This window comes from Maniola jurtina, chromosome 5, assembly GCF_905333055.1.
Source record: "Maniola jurtina chromosome 5, ilManJurt1.1, whole genome shotgun sequence".
Taxonomy (NCBI): domain Eukaryota; kingdom Metazoa; phylum Arthropoda; class Insecta; order Lepidoptera; family Nymphalidae; genus Maniola; species Maniola jurtina.
The window spans coordinates 926,400-946,361 of NC_060033.1; positions in this window are offsets into that span (position 1 = coordinate 926,400).

Sequence of the window (19,962 nt, forward strand, 5' to 3'; positions counted from 1 at the left end):
TCATGACTAACACCCCCTTTCCCCTCCAATTAAGCGTAAAGCTTGAGCCAGGAGTGGGTACGACAATAGTGAAACGGGTGGGGTTTGAACCGCCGACCTTTCGGAATTCAGTCCCCTCCACAACCGTTGAGCTATCGATGCTTATTCATGAAAATACACACTGTGATTTAAACTCTCTACCTATTACTGTTCATGAGATACAGCCCGCTGACAGACAGACAGACGGATAGAAGACGGACGAAGACTTAGTAAAAGGGCCCCGTTGCAACCCATCGGATGCTTTCGGCTGCAACCAGACCTGCATAAATCCTAATAAAAAGCCATGATGAGGTCTAAGTTGGAGCGTTCTTGGCTAGAAGATGACTACTCACTACGTATATTGGCGGTTATCCCTTTATAAAAATAGATAGAGAAGTCTCTATCTATTTTCGGCACTTTCCCCGCATTCGTGGGTATTAGAGCAGACACAATCAATAGCCGCAAGGCGTAAGGCCGCTACAAATAACCTACAAAGGCCAACGGGAACTGTCTGTCAGTGGGCTGTACCTCATGAACCGTAATAAGTAGAGAATTGATCATAGGATTTATTATCACAGTCAAGTATGTCACATGTTTTATTTGCAATATTATAGTGAACTTATAAAAAATACAAGATTTTTGTGGTTTTTTTTTTTCGTGGTATTTTATCAGTTATCATCAGTACTATTACTTGTCTTAGTTTTTGCTAGCGTTTTATTTACAGCCTGTATATAGTAGGTATATTGTTATATCTACCTATATACCTAGTGTTATATATACTCATAGTGTTATATATACCTAGTTCGAGAAGTCTATGTCTATTTTCGGCACTTTAACCGTATTCGTGGGTATTAGAGCAGACGCAATCAATAGCCGTAAGGCGCAAGGCCGATATGAATAGCCTACAATTTCGTCTCGTCATGCTGTTTGCCACCAAATTATTAGCACGATCATTTAGATTATAGAGCCCTTGTTTGTTTGGGATCCCAGAATCATCATCGTCATCACCATCATGATCAAGTCATCGTCGGCCCACTATTGCGCACGGGTCTCCGCTAGTCCATCACGCTGGTCAAGTGTAGATTGACTTCCTACTCACCTTTGAGAACATTATGGAGAATTCTCATGCATGCAGATTTCCTCACGATGTTTTCCTTCACCGCTATCCGAAATCATTTGTTATCAGCTCCGTAAAATTACCACAGTCACAGTTTACTTTGTTCATGTGGGGCGAACTTTTGAAGTGGGAAGAAATGTTATAACTGTTATTTTTGAGAAAAGCTTTTTAATTTATACGGTTTTTGAAATGGCCGATTCAATTTTGGTAGCCCTAGCTGATGCCCGTGAGTTCATTAGCGTGGATTTAGGTTTTTGAAAATCCCGCGGAAGCTGATTGATTTTCCGGGATAAAAAGTAGTAAATATACTACATGTTAGTCTCTGTCCTTTCAACTATCTCTACGCCAAAAATCAAGCCGATTGGTTGTTTAGTTAGGGCGTGAAGGAAGGACAAACGAACAAACCAATACACTTTCGCATTTATAATATTAAGTATAAATATAGATAGGTATGTAATGATGGGTAGTGACATGGACGTAATATCTACTTAAAGATACCTACCTAAAGAAAAGTTTAAGGCCTTCTTTGAATAAAGTCCAAACTAAGTTATAGTAAGTAGACAACTCTGAGCAAAGCCGGTTGAAGATTTTAATCCCACTTAATCTACTTCTATATTCCCTTTATACCAGCCACGTCATTCATACCGCTTGTTTATACCGTTTGTTTATACCGCGCAGTTTGTTCGAACGTCTTTAGATCGACGTTTATTTTTTCACTTTGCCAGTTCACGCTAGTAAATTAAGCGGTTTTGTATTAGGGTTCCGTGACAAATCCTTGGTCGCTTTACCCTCGTGAAATTCAGGTCAACTTTTCTTATTCCGTTACAAGTGAGGCCTTGACTGCGATCTCACTTAGCGGTAAGTGATGACGCAATCTAAGATGCAAGGGGTTGGCGTAACTTGGGTAGCTAGGGTTTGAAAAGGTATGGCAGTTTTCTTACTAAGCCATATACCGTAGCTCTGTTGTAGCGTGAGTGAAGGACAAACCAAAAAATCAACAGACAGACTTTCGCATTTACAATATCAGTTTCAGTATGAAAATATGAAGTGCAAAAATATATAAAAGGAAAAGGTAACTGACTGATTGGCTGACTGATCAACAGACTGAAGAACAGACAGATGAAAAGGCTAGTATTCATATAGCTATTATGATGTAGATATCCGCTAAGAAAAGATTTTTGATAATTCAACCCCTAGAGGAGTAAAATAGGGGTTTGAAAGGAGTTTGAAGTCTTGGGTATAATTTAGTACCTACTAAAGGTCAACTATGAGTGATTGTTAGACTGACTGGCCAAGGAACATTCGACCCATAAGACCCACTCACGCTTGACTGATTTTTTGTTTATCGCTCGACCACGGCCCCAGATATTGATTATCTGCTCCTTCCGGATTTATGTTTATTTTGATTTCTATTAGGGAAAGATGAGGGCACGTTGAATGTTTTGTGCTAGTTCTGATGTTTATCACTGAGCTCCTTTGATGAAAACCCATTTATTTTGCTCTACCAATTTTGCTCCGTTTTGAAGTTTGAACCCCTAAATAGAATAGAATGTCTTAATCGTTGGGATACCACCATTTCTTAAGCCGCTATTATTGTAGTGTTATTAATATCTTAGAGGTCTATTATGAGTGGTTATTAGACTTAGTGAAAGGTGAAGGAACATTCGAAGTATAAGACCCGCTCACGCTTGACTGATATTTTGTTTACCGCTCGGCCACGACCCCAGATATTGATTATCTGCTACCTCCGGATTTATGTTTATTTTGATTTCTATTAGGGAGAGATGAGGGCACGTTGAATATTTTGTGCTAGTTCTGATGTTTATCACTGGGCTCGTTAGATGAAAACCCATTTACTTTCCTCTACCAGTTTGCTCCGTTTTGAAGTTTGAACCCTCGAATAGAAGGCATGTCTTAACCGTTGGGCTATCACCATTTCTTAAGACGCTATTATTATAGTGTTATTAATATCTTAGAGGTCGGTTATGAGTGGTTATTAGACTGAGTGAAAGGTGAAGGAACATTCGAGGTATAAGACCCGCTCACGCTTGACTGATATTTTGTTTACCGCTCGGCCCCAGATATTGATTATGTGCTCCCTCCGGATTTATGTTTATTTTCATTTCTATTAGGGAAAGATTAGCGCACGTTAAATGTTTTGTGCTAGTTCTGATGTTTGTAACTGGGCTCCTTTGATGTACCATCACTGAAAGCCCATTTATTTTGCTCTACCCACAGAAATCCAAAAGTGCTAATTCTGTAGCTCTACCTGTTTTTTACCTGTAATTGGGACCTAGGTCTAAAATAAATTATTATTTCTTAATCAAATAGAGCGGCTAGTTTTAAGTTTGCTAACCATTTTAAGGTTTTAGCCATGTTTGATGATGATATCTCCCCGAGATATCTCTATGCCAAACGTCAAAATGCCATGAAAAAATATAGCCATCATAAATAAAGCCAGCTTTATTAGTGGAGTAAACGAAGCATTTTCGTCGGAAGTCCTCAGAAACAGCTCCGATTTTGATGATTTTTTTTTTTTAAATTCTTGTTTTTTATACATTATTTAAAATCAGAAAGGTTTTGAAGCGGGGAAATAATTTTTTTATCCATATGTGCGATATTTATACACGAAGTCCAGAAAAACGCTACCTTCTCTTTGAGAAGTTGTAGAGGAGGTCAAATGCTACAAATGACCTCTAAACACTTATGGGTAAAAACCGCCCGTTTTTGAGTTATTGATCGTTTTCAGAAAAATACATATTTATTTCTTTTAAAATTAATTTAAAAAAAAGTAAGGCATATTGCCGACTTTTTATTTAATTTCTAAGTACTAGACATCTCAATTAATAATTGTGAATACTAAAATAAAAATAATCTTTGTAGGTTCCCCGGTTAGGGATCCAAGACTGTACCAGTTTCATAATTTCTATTGGGTTACTTTGCCAAAAATTCTATTTTTTTTTAAATTACAGAAATTTTTGGCCTACAAATTATTTACAAAGCTTCTACACATTCTCAGCTATCTAATAATGTACAAAACTTTAAAATAAGTTGAAAATTGGCTAAAAAAACGATAAAATAATAGCACAAGGGAGAAATTTCTTAACGCTTAAATTTTAAACAAATCGTTCCTATCGATCAATTGAGCTATCCCGTGGCCGATTTTATGATCAGACTTGACCAGATCACATATTCACAGTAAACTGTTACCTCTTTCTAAGTAGAGACTACCTCTAAACAAAGAAAAAACGATTTGTTTAAAATTTAAGCGTTAAGAAATTTCTTCCTTGTGCTATTATTTTATCGTTTTTTTAGCCAATTTTCAACTTATTTTAAAGTTTTGTACATTATTAGATAGCTGAGAATGTGTAGAAGCTTTGTAAATAATTTGTAGGCCAAAAATTTCTGTAATTTAAAAAAAAATAGAATTTTTGGCAAAGTAACCCAATAGAAATTATGAAACTGGTACAGTCTTGGATCCCTAACCGGGGAACCTACAAAGATTATTTTTATTTTAGTATTCACAATTATTAATTGAGATGTCTAGTACTTAGAAATTAAATAAAAAGTCGGCAATATGCCTTACTTTTTTTTAAATTAATTTTAAAAGAAATAAATACGTATTTTTCTGAAAACGATCAATAACTCAAAAACGGGCGGTTTTTACCCATAAGTGTTTAGAGGTCATTTGTTGCATTTGACCTCTTCTACAACTTCTCAAAGAGAAGGTAGCGTTTTTCTGGACTTCGTGTATAAATATCGCACATATGGATAAAAAAATTATTTCCCCGCTTCAAAACGTTTCTGATTTTAAATAATGTATAAAAAACAAGAATTTAAAAAAAAAATCATCAAAATCGGAGTTGTTTCTGAGGACTTCCTAAGATTGGCAATTTTACGGCTTTATTTACTCCACTATATAGACATCTAAAAGGTCTGCACTGAGAATTTTAATCGTGCAATTTTTCCATGTTTTTTTTCCGAAAAAACACGCGGTATTTTGCTGAGGGAGTTTACCCGAACCTTTGATTATTTATCCTACGACAATGACCCTAACTGTAAAAGTTACAAAATCTAAATTCATCCAAGCACTGCGTCAAATATGCTATAAATAAACTATAAAAAATACTTTGCATCCATAAAAATATAAAACCTCAGATGTTTTATCTAGAATCAATGCAGACAGCTGCAGTAATTACTTTAGAAGTAATAACTTTTTAAGCTGACCAATTTTTAGAACTTTTATTTATTATATTATTTGTACATTGATTTAAAAATGAGAAACTATTAATATAAAAGGTATTTTAAGGTTCTTCACCCCACGGTACGATACAATATATCTTACTTAGGTACTTCTTAAAATATAATTTTACTTATTTCAAGAAATAGGTAGGTTTTTTTTTTATTAAGCCTTTATTTATTCCTTATCTTACAAATTTTTCCTTATGTCTAATCTTAACTATTACAATTTAGTTTCTTAGTCTAAATAACGTTAGTAGGTATAATATGCTAGTGTTAGTGTATATGTTACGGGCAACGTGATTTATTGGGCATTATTATTAAGGACCGGCCATTATTAATAATTCCCAAGAGCGATGGGCAAAGTGATTAATTTATCACTTTGACCGGCCCTTATTAATAATGCCCGACGGCTCGTGGTCCATGTAATAAGTCAGTGTTTGAGATAGCTTGAATTTATCATTTGGACCGGGTAGTATGAATAATTCCCTACTTGTAGCCGGACAATGTGATAAATTGGACCGCGGCCGTTGGCAGGGGCGCGTACGTGCGGGGGGAGGGCCTTAGGTTAGGTTAGCTCCTATTCCATTGGCAGAGGAGGCTTGAGTCACCCACTGCTGGTCATAAGATTATCAAAGCTATCCATCCCATCCTCGAGATTGGACGAAGAGGAAGCATGGAGCACTGACGTTCCGTTCCACCTTGTACAGGTTCTTACGGGGCACGGGTGCTTTGGAAGATACTTGTGCAGGGTGGCGCGAAGAGAGCCCACAGAGGAATGCCACCAGTGCGGTAGTGTCTCAGACACAGCACAACATACGCTGGCTGAGTGCCCGGCGTGGGCGGAGCCTCGCCAGTCACTGGTGGATATTATGAGGCAGGACTTCTCATTGCCCGCCGTGACTAAACCCATGGTGGACAGTGAGAGGGCCTGGCAAGCGATGGTCTCCTTTAGCGAGGGAGTAATGACGCCGAAGGAGGCAGCGGAGCGGCTGAGAGGAAGCCGAAAGCTCTCATCCCATGTGCCGCAAGAGAATCGGGCGCAGGCGAGCTGCACACGACCGTCGCTTGCCTCTTTGAGTAGGGCCTCCGGGTAATAGACACGGGGAGTCTGTTACCCGGGGGAGAGTAGGTCCTCGAGTTGGAAGGCAAGCCCTTGTTTCCGGCGAACCTAAAACGGTGTTGGGGCCCCTTTTAGTCCCAGAGCTGGGCCTGCCTTGGCGGGCGCCGTTAGCTGGGTCGCAGTTGAATACGTTCGTGTCTCTGTGCCCAGCAACAACGATTGACACGGTAAGCTGTGGGGTTTTAGTCGGTAAGAGTCCGACATAACCATCTCGCCTCCCCGAGCACGGTGGTATCCATGAGGATTTTCCCACGTATAAAAAAAAGCTTAGGTTAGGTTAGGTTCTTTCATTTAACAAACAAAAACACTACAGTCACCTATTTTATTACTTTGGCCAAGATAGGGTGGGCATTATTCATAATGGCCGGGAAAAGTGATTAATCATGCTGTTTTAATCACATTGCCCAATTGAGTCGGGCATTATTAATACAGACCGGACATTATTAATAATGCCCGGACTTATCAAATTGCCCGTAACATATATACATTTATTTTATCGATAAGGATCCCTCATTGGGTATAGGTAGGTAGGTATGTTCTTATAATTGAGGCGGGAATTCTTTTCGTTTTGTTTCCAAATTATACGAAAATTTATACTCGAAATCCATTTAAAATTCCTATGACCCCATAAAGTGGACGCTAAAGCCCAACAGAGATGTTATGCTAATCTCGTTTAACCTACAAGTAATACGTTTCGGTTATAACCGTCACCAGATGATAATTTAATGTTCGCCCGAGACAAAAACCACATCGTTGAATTAATTTGTTCTTTTTTTTCTTTTTAACGAGTACAGGTTTTTAGATACTAAATTCATCTCTAGGCTTTACTTGGATTGTATTTCTGATAAATGATATATGAAGGGTAAATTGATATTGATGAAAGTCCAAACCTGGTTAGATCAAAGTAAGTAGGTACGTCTTTTGGACTAAGTATAAAATTGCAATATTTCTTTAAAAACGAAACGTACGAGCATAGTTCTTTATAATATCTACAACATTTCTAAAAATTATGAAAATTGGACAACATTTTCGGGGAGAAAAACGTTATCGCTTCTTGTATGAAAATTCACAACTAGATGATCTTCTTTAGGCTTAGCAAGTATTTCATACCATAATAGAAAAGGCAGCAAATTCATACCAAATATAATTTACGAATATTTTGTAAACCTATCTAAAGATTTCTAAAACATTATGAACAAAATCTTGTTAATAAATATGCTAATTTTATTGATGTTATTAAATTGATTGATCGGCAGTTATATCGGATTAGAACACTGTTGTCTAAATAATTATGTACGTAACATATTATCACAATTTTATGAGTCCATAAAGTTTACATCTATAAGCAATCCCTTCTCCTTAATTGTACTAATAGTATAGTATACACTACAGTACTCGGTAGGAACAGCATTCCGAACCAGTGGTAGATTATTTTGACGATTCAAAAGCACTTGTAAAAGTTTAATTGAATAAAAATAATTTGAATTTGAATTTTGAATTTGAATATAGACTATCCGTTGAAAGAAGTTAGTATAACGTTCTTTCTTTACTTGCCATACAAAGTATACAAATACCCATACAAATGATAGAGACAAAAAATACAAATACCAATACAAATGATAGAGACAAAAATCTCAGTGGACGCTAACCATTTTAACCACCACTCACCACTGCGCCTGGGCCCAAGGAGGTCGTATTTTGCGTAGAGAGTAGAGAAACGCTACTCCAATGTTAGCCTGCCGGTCGAAGGAGATCTGTTCTACCAACCAACACCTGAAGGAGGACTTCAAAAGAGTGGGACTCTCGTGACACCATGCCAAGGCAGTAGCCAAAGATAGACGGGCATGGAAAACAACTGCTGCAGCCCCAAGTTCCACGGGGGGATAAAAGCTTTTAATACTTTTACGACCGTATTTTCTGATCAAAAGGGAACAACCGCACTTATGACTCTATGGGAACGATTCGGTTCCGTGGAAGAAAGTCCTAAGGGACAATTTTTATGCTTGCAATTGGAGAAAAACCCAATAAACCCCTTTATAATAACCCTAAAACCCAACAAACTATTTAAGATTGCATACTTGTTCATTAGTATTCAAACAAAACACAAAAACGTTACTTCTGAAATGTAGGCCTTTTGCAACAGTGTCGTTATTCGTAGGATACGACGATGTGGTCACAATGTATACATTTTGTTCAAGGTATACTCGTTTGCGAACTTTATTGAAGCCGATTAAAAACTATGCCATACGTAACACTTTTCCAACTTTCCCGTACAACAATGGACCAAAATCAATACCGGACAGGGTATTATTAGCAGCACAATGCCTGAAGCGGTGTCAAGAGCTTCTGACAGGCACCTGATGCAAGCTAACCGTTGTATACAGCCTATACCTACTCCATAATATTCTGTATAGACCATAAAAATCTAAAGGAGGTAGGTACCTAATATAAATGGTATCTGTTGTTGTTCAAAAGTCTTTTTTAGGTTCCGTATGACAAAAGGAAAACGGAACCCTTATCACTTTGTTGTCTGTCTGTCCGTCTGTCCTGTCTGTCAAGAAAACCTATAGGGTAGTTCCCGTTGACCTAGAATCTTGTTTGGCAGGGAGGTAGGTAGGTGTTATAGCACAAGTAAAGGAAATATCCGAAACCGTGAATTTTTAGTTACATGACAAAAAAAATTAAAATGTGTTCATGAACAAAATATAATAAGTATTTTCAATTTTCCTGAGAGATTTTCGTTAGATTACTATACCAAGTGGGGTATCATATGAAAGGGCCTTACTTGTACATTCTAAAACAGATTTTATTTATTTGTATGCATAAGTAATAGTTTTTGATTTATCGTGCGAAATCTCGGAAAAAATAACCGAGTACAGAACCCTCGGTGCGCGAGTCTGACTCACACTTAGCCAGTTTTTTAAAATAGAGCCTGTGTTTGTGGTTTGTCACCATGGGCGCAAGAATTTACTACTTTTCTTTTTTTTTACTATTTTATTATTTTATTACATACTAATTTCTGATGAGCTCATGTAATTTAGAAGGCAATACGATCAGCACTCGCAGAAAGTAGCTGGATGAGGAAAAGGGTCTCGTACAAGCTTGGTTTCAATGTGACCCCTTTGTCATGTCGATGTTTGAAGTCAATCTTAAGTAGTAAAAGTTATATTCTCAGTTTAAAAAACTGGATTTCTAATGAAAATGTAAGCGAAACCGCCGTAAAAACTTGTTCACATCTCAAATATTGGCTTCCGTAAATCAAGTAGTCGCACAACTGGTGTTATTTATCGTCAATTAAAAGTTTATTGGTTAAAGATTCCGTGTTGACCGGCAGCGAGCGGGTTCGATACATGCGTGATAAATGGTCAGCAAATGTGCCCAAATTATACGTTTGTAATTAGGAACTAATCAATCATTTAGTGATTAGAATATGTCGATTAAATTACTAGATCTCATCCTATACCTAGGCATAAATGAATCTATCATTGAAAAGTGTACAAGAATAGCAATCGCTGAATTCATTTCTCGAATCCGAAAAATTATCGAATTTTTACCGCGGCGAGTTTCCATCCTTATGTCATCGACATTCCATCTACACGCACGAAACGTTTTGCGTCATCATTCCTCATACGCATGGCTAAGGTTTGGAATACTCTTTCGCGATCTGTGTTTTCTACCAATTACAATCAGGGCTATCTTTAAAACAAGAGTGAATATGCATCTTCTAGGTAAACGCGTTCCATCTTAGACCACATAATCACTTTCCATTAGGTGTGATTGTGGTCAAGCGCTTGCCTGTAATAAAAAAAATATCCTGTAATGCTTGTACTGTATAATGGTACGATTTGTAGGAACGGTCATAAATCCAGCGTTTCTCTTTCACCAGTAGAAGTTCGCGTATGTGGAATCATAACGACTTTTTTCATATGCAGATGGTAAATGTCAGAGAATGAGAATGCATTCATTACTATTTCTCATAGATTGTATAGAACTCATAAATATATCTAGAGCTGATAATATCTATTAAATCCGCATTCAGAACAAATTACAGTAATAACTTGCTTTAACTAATTGCTAGCCTCTAAACCCTAATCTAATCGTCGATCAATCAAGTGGATCGATTAAACATGTATTAAATCGATACATTAGCATACCTGATTAAAAACTTTGCTTTGATATATTATTTTGCTCCCAAATACATTTTGCGAAAGGGAAACTTAGTATGCGCTTCTAAATTCAAACCGAAAATATTTACTTTTAAACTACATGACGTCCGTGGCACTTGGATTAAAGTTTTTTGTTTTTTTTATTGACTAACGCGTGACTCTATCAGATCTGGTGGCAAGTGATGCAGCCTAAGATGAAGCGCACTTGCCTAGAAGGTGCCTATTCACTTTTAGTTATCCATATTATTGGTAATTGGAGGGGAAAACTGCTGGAAGGGCGTTCCAAAACCGGTTCGAATTAGAAATGAGGAGGCAAATGGCTTCGTACACGTATCCGTGGAATTTCGACTACGATTTTGTTAAAATCGAGGGAACTTTTTAATTTTCCGGTAAAAAGTAGCCTTTATCTATAGGTATCTATGCAAACTATCAATGTAGTTTTGATCAAAATCTTTTTAAAGGTGTGTTAAGTCTGCTAATCTGTTTGGTTAGGTTTAATGACAACAGTGGCTCCAAAAGGTGGTATTTTAAAACATAAGTTTTTTTTTTTATTAAAAATATTACAATAAAAATTAAAGCTAGCTTTATTTAATTAATCACTGTACAAATCATGCCCGCGTGGAGTGGTGCCAAGAATACTGGCTGCTTTTCCCGATAAGGCTGTTTTTTTGCGCAAAAAATGAGTTTATTTTAAGTAATTAAAAAAAAATATTTTTGCAAAAAAATATCCGCCAGACCGTACTAATTGCTGGTCATTTTTTAAGTCAATATTTACCCTTTAGAACGCAAACGTTCGAACGTAATTTACCCTTGACCTGTCGCTCTTCGCACGCTACCCCTTTTTTGGTGCTTGTTGTAATTAACCGACTTCCAAAAAAGGAGGAGGTTCTCAATTCGTCGGGATCTTTTTTTTTTTTTTTTTTTTTTATTTTTTTTTTTTTTATGTATGTTCCCCGATTACTCAAAGACCCCTGGACCGATTTGGAAATTTTTTCTTTTGTTTGAAAGGGTATACTGTGTAGGTGGTTCCATATAAATTTGGTGAAGATCTGATGAATATCTTCGGAGATGGAGAACAGAACTCCTCAATGGATAAGAGCAAATTGCTCGCGATCACTGTAATAGCTTAGTAAACAGTAGGGTTTTAACTGGGCATAGCATATTATAGTACAGTGGGGCCACTAAAAATTGTGAAATAAAAAATTTTCAAAAGAAAAATAAAACCGACTTCAAAAACCAAAAACACTAAAAAGTAGAAAATAATTTTTGTTTAGCTACACATGTAATGTACCTAGGTATGAAGTCGGGCGAGCTTCACTCTTGGATTTCTAATTTTGTTTTAATATGCTCGCTCGACTTCATACCTAGGTACATTACATGTGTAGCTAAACAAAAATTATTTTCTACTTTTTAGTGTTTTTGGTTTTTGAAGTCGGTTTTATTTTTCTTTTGAAATTTTTTTTTGTAATAATAAACTGGTCAAGTGCAAGTCAGACTCGCACACTATAAACATTTTTTTTAATTTGCATGGCGGCCATTTTAACGGACATTGGAGGCTTAGTATTAGGGCATCCTTCGGGTACATAATCCTAAAAATGCCTAACCACGTGTTAGGTGAATACTTTAGGCATTCAACTTTTTTTTGTTTAAAAAAAACGTATTTATTAATTTATCATTTTGTTATTATTATTTGTTTCAAAAGTTCAAAGTTTTCTTTTTTTTTACCTGTCATTTGTGTTTTGCGGTGCAATAAGATGTATACTTCATAAATATTAGCCACTAGATGATGCCCGCGACTTCGTCCGCGTGGATTTAGGTTTTTTAAATCCCGTGGGAACTCTTTGATTTTCCGGGGTAAAAAGTAGCCTATGTGCTAATCCTAGATATTATCTATCTCCATTCCAAATTTCAGTCAAATCCGTCCAGTAGTTTTTGCGTGAAGGAGTAACAAACATACACACACACACACACACACACACACATACAAACTTTCGCCTTTATAATATTAGTGTGATATTAATCATGAATACCATTCCTCTTAAAGTTCGTATGTGGGCTACGACCTTTACTCTCCAACTAAGCGTAAAGCCTAGGACTCAGGAGTAGAAACGACAATAGTGCATCGGGTGGGGTAACCGCCGATCTTTCAGATTTTAGCCCGCTCCTTAAACCGTTGAGCTATTGAGGCCTCAAGAGACAGTAAAAGTAGGTATGTACTATATACCAGTCTGCGCTATGTCTGTTTACAGAGGTCGTCATAATAACCGTAAAAGTTTTAATTTTTACCCTTACCCTCCACGCACGTTACCCTTTAGCGGTGCTTAGGATAATTGCTAAAGTTGTGACGCCGAGCTCTGTTCACGTCGGACAAATTGTTTTGATGTTCCACTAAACCTCCCAAACTGTTAGCATGTAGGTACAATTTCGTTCTGCGTGTTGACCTTGTTAGTAAACATTTTAATTTCTTCAGTTTTGTGAATGTGTAAGCCATACTCATCGACAAACGATAGACGTCTACTACTGGAAATACCTAGGTCTCTTTCCGCTTGTCGTCACACGATGTCGTCAGCTGTTCACCAAGTGGGAGGTATTCCAACGCTGCACTTTCCGGTGCATGGTTGCCATTTCAGCACTTTGGGACCCCAAAGGCAATCGGTTTTTCGAACCATTTCCGCAACCCGTTGAGCTATGTCAGTTACTCTGGTTCTCCTATGAATCTTCTCATTTTTAACCCCCGACCCAAAAAGAGGGATGTTATAAGTTTTGACGTGTGTATCTATGTATCTGTCTGTGGCATTGTAGCGCCTCAACGAATGAACCGATTTTAATTTAGTTTTTTTAATAGTAGATTTGGAAAAGGGGTATAACTCTAATTTAACCCCCATGTTTTGCAACCGGTTTTCTGGATTTCGTTGTACAACAAGGAACTATTATAGTTTGTTCAGTCCATCTGTCTCAGCTATTTAAAAAAAAAACCATAGAGCAGTCAAGTTAAAATTAGCACTTTTCAGGTTATACCTCTTGAAAACGAAAAAATATCCAATACGCTCTAGTGAGATGGGTATTTTAAATCATTGTTTCCTAAAACGTTTTTGTAAAACATCGACCATTTATTAATTAATAACCGCCTAAGTTTTTAAGCAACTAGCATGGTAACGGGTAACGGTTACTCTACCTTAAGCGTGATTTAACGCCAGTTCTTTTAATCTATTGGCTCTCAGATCTGTCCTCATTATATGTTGAGACATCTATGACAGACGTATTACGGCTTTCTTGCGTCAAGTTAATACTGACTTGTTTATAATGATAATCGTCTAAGCCTTGTATAGAGTCATAAAATACAATAAAAGAGCTACTATTTCAGATTTAAAACCATAAGATGATAATTTTTCCCAATCCCCTTTGCCCTGAGACTCGTAAATACATATAAATGCAAACTTTCTACTCAAAAGTCAATTTAATGAATTGCCTATAAGATGCGCTTTGACATGTTTTTATACCTGTTATGTTTTAATAAAGATTCAACAGATCTGTTGAGTAGAGGCTTCAATAAAATTGTTTTGTACGAAGTTGGCCTTTTATTTTTATTTATTAATCAATGAGTGATAAACAATATTATAGTGGATAATATTATTTACAATTTACATCATCATCATCATCATAATGATCTCGTCGCCGGCTTGCTATTGAGGGCGGGTCTCCTCTCAGAATGAGGAGGGGATAGGCCATAAGTCTACCACGCCGGCCAAGTGCAAATAAGTTGAATTCACACACCACCACCACACACTACAATTTACATTCTAAAGAATTAAGAGGGGTCTCTCCGTCACTCGCTTCATACATTTCGTACGTAGTTCCAATTTCATTTGAATATTAAGCAACCAAAGTCCATGAAATTTTGCAGACATATTCTAGAAACTGTCTGACATATGTCTGTGGTTTTCCAGATTTCTGTTAAAATATTCGGTTTCAAAGTTACGCTGTCTTAAAATTTACATACAACTCTTTGAGCACCTGTAATTTTAAAACTACATATTTTTAGAAAAATCTAAAACACCACAGACACAGATATTAGTTTCTAGAATATGTCTGCAAAATTTCATGGACTTTGGTTGCTTAATATTCAAATGAAATTGGAACTACGATTGTATGAAGCGAGTGACGGAGAGAGCCCTGTTAACACTCGTTTTTACCTCTTGACTCTTTCTGTAAATATGAAGGATTTCTTTTCTTTATGGAGCCTTTAATAACTTTAATAATTTGCCTGCCAATAGTACCTGGGTGACCTAATAGTTCTCAAAATGAAAACTGCCCGTATTTATAGTTATTTTGGTACACAAAATGTAAAATTGCGCGCAAATCAATAGGCCCAATTTGTATTGAATATGTGTCATTCGTGTTGCATTGTGTTCGCGAATTTTGGTCCATTGAAGACGTCCACATTGGCGAAAAATTAACGTGCAAAAATGACGCTCAGTGAAAATTTTTATTGGTGTGGACATAGCTTTAGACTTCAGTTAAACACTTACTAACTACTTACTTACAAATCACTTTTGTACGAGGAGGCGTATTTCCAATACCTATATCTTAATTTCTCACCAAGTATTGGCGGGATTTTTCTCAGTCTATCAATTTTCCGCTCAATTTATTTTATATCATCAATTAATAGAATCTGCATCTCATGCATAATGTATGCTGTATGATGTATGAGATGGAAACCATACTGCTAGTCGTAGTATATTAAATTTCATAACGACATATTTATATGTGCCACCATGATGAAATGTTATGAGTGGTGTACACATTAAGGCAAGGATATAATTGATAAATTGTTATAATACTTACATAATATTTTAACCACTTATTGGTAGGAGTTTCCTTTGGTTAATAATACGGCGGGTTTCCCGATCCTTCTGACACAACTCGACTAAGAGAACGATATTTGGACACTTAGGTTCTTATACTTGTAATTATTACTTATAACGATAGTAGGTAAATAAATAATAACTGACAACTTAACGTGCTCTCCAAGTCACTTAGGAAACGAATAGGCCAAATTTGGACCTCAAAAGTCACGATCACCCATCCAGTTATAAGCATGCGTTATCACAACACGTCCCTCTGAACTATTGAAGTATTTATATACATTAACAGGGCTCTCTCCGTCACTCGTTTCATACAATCGTAGTTCCAATTTCATTTGAATATTAAGCAACCAAAGTCCATGAAATTTTGCAGACATATTCTAGAAACTAATATATGTGTCTGTGGTGTTTTAGATTTTTCTAAAAATATGTAGTTTTAAAATTACAGGGGCTCAAAGATTTGTATGAAAATTTTTAAGACCGCGTAACTTTGAAACCGAATATTTTAACAGAAATCTGGAAAACCACAGACATAGATATTAGTTTCTAGAATATGTCTGCAAAATTTCATGGACTTTGGTTGCTTAATATTCAAATGAAATTGGAACTACAATTGTATGAAACGAGTGACGGAGAGAGCCCTCTTAAATAAATCGACTAATGTACTAATTCAAACCGCTAAGCCGCGTTATGGCGCGCCCTTCCGGCCTTTAATATCCTTCCAGTTAAGAGTGAATATGCATCTCCTAGGCAAGCGCGCTCCATCTTAGGCTGCATCATCACTTGCCAGCAGGTATGATTGCAGCCAAGCGCTAGTCTATAAAAGAAAAAGAAATGCGCACAGAAATTCATCTAGGTAGTTATAGCTCATGCGTCTAACGCAAGTTGAAAACGCACCAGTGCTATTAGACCACATCATTAAACTAAATAAATATTCAGGTTTGAATCATGTGTTCTAACCTTTACAGCTATTTTAAAAAACTGGTTATTTTTTAGTGTTTGAAGTAAAAACATATGGGAGTTGAGTTGTGCGACCATCTCGTTCTGTGATTAATTGTGGGTTCTTAATATTTTTTTAATTTTATACCTGCAAAGTAAATTTAATTTGCATCTTTAATATGTTAATCGATTAATTCATCATCGGGTAGTTAGCGTTTCTCTAACATTGATACTTCCTCCTTTTAATCTAAATGTGATTTAGTTAACATACTGTAGGTAGAAAGTTGTTGAAATAAATATTAAGAATTCCAAATTGAAATTGCGCGCCCCACTTTTTTAACGATACCAGATGATGCCCGCGACTTCGTCCGCGTAAATTTCGACTTTTTAAATAAACCCATGAGATTTCTTTGAATTCTGCCATATTATGCCATCCTTCTATTTTTATACAATGAGAAATCGACTGACTGATATAATATGTACACCTTAAGCCATTGGATCTATTATAAACTTAAGATTTGGACTGGATCTAGGAACCTGGAATTTCGTTTGTAGGTTCTTTCTATAAGGTACAGACTCCCATTAAGAACGGATTTTCAGAAATTCGCGCGAGCCAAGTCCAATGCATAGGTAGCAGACAGACAGACAGCCAGAGACACTTTCACATTTTACCTATGATATTACTAGCAGACGTCCGCGTTTTGCCCGCTTCTATTTAGGTTTTTCAAAATCCCGTAGGAACTCTTTGATTTTCCGGTATGAAAAGTAGCTTACGTATTAATCCAGGTATAATCTAACTCCATTCCAAATTTCAGCCAAATCCGTCTAATAGTTTTTGGGTGAAAGAGTTACAAACATTCATACATCCATTCAAACGTCCATCCATACATCCATCCATATAGCCATCCATACATACAAACTTCCACATTTATAATATTAGTAGGATATTTTATGATTAGTATTAGTACGGATGATACAAAATTCATTTTCCACGGATCCCCAAGACTAAGTGGGTTACAAAATCGATAATTTACCTAATCGATATCTAATTTACGATGGGAGCGATTAAAACAAAATCGGCGGAATTTTATTGGTCCGTGTCGCGCAGCGGGGCGCGGCGGCGACCGGCGACTCGCGCTGAGGTGTGGGTGTGATCACATTACACCAGAAAATATGTTTTTCTTTCTAATAATGGGTATTTTTAACCCCCGACCCAAAAAGAGGGGTTTTATAAGTTTGACGTGTGTATCTGTGTATCTGTCTGTGGCATCGTAGCTCCTAAACTAATGAACCGATTTTAATTTAGTTTTTTTTGTTTGAAAGGTGGCTTGATCGAGAGTGTTCTAAGCTATAATCCACGAAAATCGGTTCAGCCGTTTGAAAGTTATCAGCTCTTTTCTAGTTACTGTAACCTTCACTTGTCGGAGTGCTATAAATTTTTAATTTACACTTGTTTAGGTACTATTTTGTTGAACGTATTTTGGGTAGTGGAACTTGACGATTGGCCAAAAAATGAGTCTTATGTTGTCAGGGTTCATGTGCGCATGTATGTGAGTTTCTTTATTCTACCGTTACTTCTAAATGTCTGAACAGATTTGAATGTAAGCATAGAGTGTCGTTAGAATCCTTATAACATTTTGAGTGACACTGGCTATAAAAAATCATTGTGGCGGCTGTATGGCGCCATTTTCAAATGTGGAAATAAGATAAGTAAGATATAATATCGAATCTAAACATTTAAACCTATAAATTGACCGAACAGTCGACCCGTGTGTCTCGTTCTTTGATCTCGCCAGATCGCACAAATTATATTTTTTATGTCCCTTTTGACAAATTGGGTATTTTACAGCCTCCACCTTTGTCCCTTCAGATAATAATAAACTTTTGTGTTATTGGGGATCGAGATGTGTGTAAAGAGACTGCTAGGTATTTGTGGGGAGAGCTTTATGGTAAAATATGGATTGAAAATTTTTCGGGAAATTATTTCGAAAAGGGTTATCGAGTCAACCGGAGACCCGAGAGCTGGTAGCTACCTTGGGCAAAGAATTAGTTTGGCCATCCAAAGGGGTAATGCTGCCAGCGTCTTGAGTAGGTACAATGCCTCGCTGTGGTGGTCGAGGTTTTAGATTTAATTTAATTTATTTTAGCTTTTAATTTATTATTTTTTAGTTTTAATTTAGACTAGCTGATGCCCGCGACTTCGTTCGCGTGGATGTAGGTTTTTAAAATTCCCGTGGAAACTATTTGATTTTCCGGGATAAAAAGTAGCCTATGTGCTAATCCAGGGTATAATCTATCTCCATTCTAAATTTCAACCCAATCCGTCCAGTAGTTTTTGCGCTAAGGAGTAACAAACACACACACACACACACACACACACACACACACACACACACACAAACTTTCTCCTTTATAATATTGGTGTGATTTAAGTTTATTTTATAGACTTATAATTATACTTAATTCCTAATATAAATATATCGTTTTCAATTTCACCCGAATTCAAGTATAAAGATTTTTTTTATTGTTGATTATCATATTATCTTCTAAAAGCAGTAGGCTAGGTAAATTAATACGTGTAGTAGTTTTGTAATTAACTGATGTTCTCTCTTTACAGGTAAATTGTGCATCAAAGGCTTCAGTATGTACAAAACAAGGCTCAAACAAGTATGCGGTACCTAATGATGCGCCTATAATAATAATAGACCATTTTATTACATTACATTATATTATAATGTAATGGGGTGTCAGATTTCATCAACATAACATTATCACATTAAAACAACGCCAAGAATTCTACCAAAAATAAAAGCTCTCTGAAATTTTGTACAACGATTAATCTATCATCATAAAATGCGTAAATAATATTTCTTAGAGAAGTATTTTATTTTTGCCCGACATTATTTGAGAATAATGAAGAAGCCCTATTCCTTAGAGAATTTTGTAAACATTATCTTATTGCAAAACGACGAAAATGTTGGAAGATAATTAAAATGTCATCGAACGAATTCTTTACACGTGGAAATTTTGAGTTAATAGTTTATACCTACCACAGAAAGTTGGAGTTTCTTTACGTGATCAAATCGGAAATGAGGAGAACCATAGGAGAACCAGAGTAACCCATAGGTATAACTGAACGTTTGCAATGCTGAAGTGGCAATGGGCAGGGCACATAGTTCGAAAAACCGATAGAGGTTGGAGGTCCCAAGGTACTAGAATGGTGACCTCGCTGAAGACCTCCCAATAGGTGGACAGACGACTTTCAACGAGTCTCAGGGAGCCGCTGGATTCAGGCGGCGTAAGACCGTGGCGCGTGGAAGTCCCTACAAGAGACCTATGTCCAATAGAGGACGTCTATCGGTTGATATTGATGATGATTCATAGTAACAAACCAAACATACATATTTTGGATTTCATTTCAACATCAACCAATCAAATTCAATGAAAAGTAGATACGTTTGTAGGAACTAATTTGTGTAGTGTGTCTGAGGTTTT